The 4,383-nt window shown below is 36.9% G+C and overlaps 1 long non-coding RNA gene across 1 annotated transcript in view; it reads right to left on the reverse strand.

The window, feature by feature from the left end:
- Positions 1-4,113, reverse strand: part of LOC109376029 (uncharacterized) — an 11,789-nt gene extending 7,676 nt beyond the window's left edge. Inside the window, exon 1 of the long non-coding RNA XR_002122683.1 lies at positions 3,754-4,113. This is a non-coding gene — a long non-coding RNA (uncharacterized LOC109376029). The remainder of the gene's footprint in view (positions 1-3,753) is intronic.
- Between the last annotated feature and the right edge of the window lie 270 nt (positions 4,114-4,383).

Below are 4,383 nucleotides of genomic sequence, written 5' to 3' on the forward strand. Positions count from 1 at the left end.
TGTACTTGTGCTGTACTTATCAGTGACTTCAGTATGACTACATTGTGAGCTCAAAAGCTGAAATCATGTCTCTCATTAGTACTTATCATGTTACATGGCAGGAATAGATACCAATAAACATTGAGTGGAAAAAAAAGTCCTAAGAAATACATTAAAAAGCCCCGCTCATGAACATTCTGCAAAACTGGTATGTCCTCTTCAAAAATGTCACTGCCATGAATGACAAAGAAAAGGTAAAGAACTATATCAGATTAAAGAAGACTAAATACACATGACAAATAAATGCAGTGCATGATCCTAGACAACACTTGAGATTAAAAAAAAGTATATAGGAAATTATCACAACAAATTTGAATATACACTGTATATTAAATGACTGCATTTTCTCATTGGCAAAGTTCCTGATTTTGTTAATTGTACAGTGGATACCTAAGAAAATGAACTTTTCCTTTGTTCTTAGGATATATACACACTGAAGTACTTAAGGGTCATAACAGTTGAAACTTTCAATGTTTCAGCGTTAATAGTAAACATATCAATCAATGTGTGTGTGTGTGTGTCTGTGTGTGTGTAGTCATAGGATGTAAAGTACAGCATGAGGAATATATTCAATGGTATTGTAGTAGCTATGTACAATATTACATGCATAGACTTGTTGAAGTTATCACTTTGTGAGGTGTTCTAAATGTCATGTTGTTTAGTACACCTGAAACCAATAAGACATAAAAAAATACCAAACCAGGAGATTTCTGGTGAACACGGCAGGGTAGGTAATCGCTGTGCACCTCCTCTCACAACCACATCAAAATTAAAACTAAACTACAGGACGACCATCGAGAACCGCCTGAACTCTACCTGAACAGAAGTCCTACAACTAAGGACAAACAGAAGAATCCACCTGGAGACTGGTAGGGGTGGATACTCAGAACAAGCTGGTCCCTCACCCACATGTGGCAGTTAAAAATTGCCAAGGGAAGGGCGGCCAGGTGGCTCAGTTGATTAGAGAGTGAACTCTGAGCAACAGGGTTGCCAGTTTGACTCCTGCATGGGATAGTGGGCCACATCCCCCGCAACTACATTGAAAACGGCGACAGGACTTGGGAGCTGAGCTTGTGTCCTCCACAACTAAGACTGAAGGACAACAAATTGACTTGGAGCTGATCGGTCCTGAAGAAACACATGGTTCCCTAATAAAGTTTAAAAAAATAGAATACATTAAATGGAATCTAGAGAAGATCAAATGGAGCAGGGGACAGAATCAGCAATTTAGAAGTTAACGTAAGAGAAGACACCCAATCAGAACAACAAAAAGAAAAAATAATCCAAAAAAATGAGGATAGTTTAACGGGCAACATCAAGTGTACCAACATTTGCATCATAGGAGTCCCAGAAGGAGAAGAGACAGAGCAAGCAATTGAAAACCTATTTCAGAAAATAATGATGTAAAACTTCCCTAACCTGGAGAAGGAAATAGGCATAGACGACTAGGAAACACATAGTACAAATGACATGAACCCAAAATGGCCCTCACCAGTACACATCATAATTAAAATGCCAAAGGTTAAAGTCAGAGATTCTTAAAAGCAGCAAGAGAAAAGCAATTAGTTACCGTATTTCCCCATGTATAAGACGCACCTTTTTTCAAAAAATGTGGGGTCTAAAAACTGGGTGCATCTTATACAGCGGTTGTAGATTTCAAATGCCACAGATGGAACTGAGGAACTGAGGACGAGGCAATATATGAAGACAGTGATACGTCATCAGACACAGATGAGAACAAGCTAATAGTTGGGAGTTTTGACAGTGATGAGGAGTTGTATGCATTTTATGATGAATAAAATTGAATTCAGTAACTTTATATAACACCTTTTTTTCCAAATTTTGTGCCCCAAAATTAAGGTGCGTCTTATTCATGGGGAAATATATGGTACATATAAGGGAGCTCCCATAAACTGTCAGCTCATTTCTCAACAGACTTTTCAGGCCAGAAGGATTGGCATAAAATATTCAAAGTGATGAAAAAGCAAGGACCTACAAAAATCAATATTATTCTACCCAGCAAAGCTATCATTTTAGAATCAAAGGACAGATAGAACACAGTGGAAAAACTGAGGGTTGCTTGATGGGAGGGGATGGGGATGATGGAGAAGGGAAAGGGATGAGACAAAAAGACAACATAAACTGGTAACTACAATATGGCCTCAGGGATATAAAAGACAGTCTGGGGAATATAATCAATAATGTTGTAAATATTATTTAGGGGTCCAGACAGACTCATGTCTTGGTAGGGAGACCACGTCATAGTCGGTGTAGAGGCCAGACCACCGCACTGTATTTCTGAAGCTGATGATGAATAATAATGTATGTCCACTATAATTATATATACATATAGTCACAAGGACGTGGAGTAGAGTGTGGGAATGGAATCAATGGAATTGTAATAGATAAGCATGATATCGGGGTTGGGAGGGCAGTAGATGGGGAAGGGGGTTGTTTCTGTGTGAAGGGTGAAAAGGATAACTGTTGCATTGTTCTGTACACCTAAATATAACAACAAAAAAAAGAGGACAGATAGAGCTTCCCAAACAAGAAAAAGCTAAAGGAGTTCATCAATATCAAACCAGTATTACAAGAAATGTTAGACTTCTTTAAAAAGAAAAAAATAAATTCAAAATATGAAGATGGGAATAACTACATATCAACAACCACTTTAAATGAAAATGGATTAAATGCTCCAATCAAAATATAGTGTGGCTGAATAAATAAGAAAACAAGACCCTTACATAGGCTGCCTACATGAGACACACTTCAGATAAAAAGAAACAACCACACTGAAAGTAAATGTATGGAAAAAGATATTATGTGTTAATTCAAATGGAAAAAGAAGCTGGAGTAGCAATACTTATACCAGACAAAATAGACTTTAAAGCACAGGCTATACAACAAGAGACAAAGAAGAACCCAGTAATCCACTTCTGGGTATTTCTCTGAAGAAACACAAAATACTACTTTGAAGGGATCTGTGCATTCACATGATCATTACAGGATTATTTAAAATTGCCAAGATGTGGAGGCAGCCTGGGTGTCTGTTGATGGAAAAATGGAAAAAGAGGAGATGGTACTTATATACAATGGAATATTGCTTGGCCATGGAAGGAAATGGGTTCTTGCTATCTGCAGTGGCATGGATGGACCTGGAGTGTACTGTGCTGAGTGGACTATGTCAGACACAGAAAGACAGGTGCAATGTGATTTGGCTTACAGGTGTAATCTAAAGAACAAAATAAACAAATCAAAAACCAAAACAGAAAGAGAAATATTTTAACATATCTGATTTGATTTCACTATTTTTGTAAGTTAAATGATTCGCCTACAATCACACAAATTATGGCAAAGCTGGTAGTAGAAATAAGCCTCAGCGTATTTCATACAAATAATTATGTTACAAATAATTATGCATTTAAAAGGTCTCTATAGAAGTATCTGAACATTATTAGGCTGGTGGTTGAAGTACTTACCCGTAAAAACAAAAAATACTTTCTTATTTTTTAGTTCAATATAAATTTGATCCAATTTATTTCTGCACCTGATAGTCTGTAAGACAGACATTTGAGGTCTGGACTATTCAATACATTCAAATAATCTTTATATCTGAACTGATATTAAAGTACCAATAATGTTACTCTTATATTAAAAATATACTATTGCACAAAACAAATACAGCATAATGTGCATGCTTAATGGATAACATACCTCCTTCCAGCTCTTTAATGACCTCTAGTTTTGGCACTCGCTTCCCCTTGACATCAGGACCAACTCCACGCTCACGCAGAGTCTTTGGATAAGCCACTTCCTTATAACTAGCTCCCAGGATAGGCCCTTGCAAATAAAAACATTATCAATTTAAGAAACAAAATATGAGCTATGAATAAGGAAGTAAGATTCATTCCCTCAGTGTTATTAAACGAAACCCTGAGGCTACTGTGGTAATAAATGCAATGCCTGAGAATCGAAAGAGCATTACTTTAGGAGGCTATTACCAGAAACTGGAAAGCAAGGTTATATATGATCCTCTTCCTTTCCCAAGACTGCCCTCACACAACTTAGGTGCTTTGTGCTTATCTGTATTGTACTTGTGCTGTACTTATCAGTGACTTCAGTATGACTACATTGTGAGCTCAAAANGCTGTACTTATCAGTGACTTCAGTATGACTACATTGTGAGCTCAAAAGCTGAAATCATGTCTCTCATTAGTACTTATCATGTTACACGGCAGGAATAGATAACAATAAACATTGAGTGAAAAAAAAAGTCCTAAGAAATACATTAAAAAGCCCCGCTCATGAACATTCTGCAAAACTGGTATGTCCTTTTCAAAAATG

The sequence above is a fragment of the Hipposideros armiger genome, unplaced genomic scaffold (genome assembly GCF_001890085.2).
Source record: "Hipposideros armiger isolate ML-2016 unplaced genomic scaffold, ASM189008v1 scaffold_1032, whole genome shotgun sequence".
Taxonomy (NCBI): Eukaryota; Metazoa; Chordata; class Mammalia; order Chiroptera; family Hipposideridae; genus Hipposideros; species Hipposideros armiger.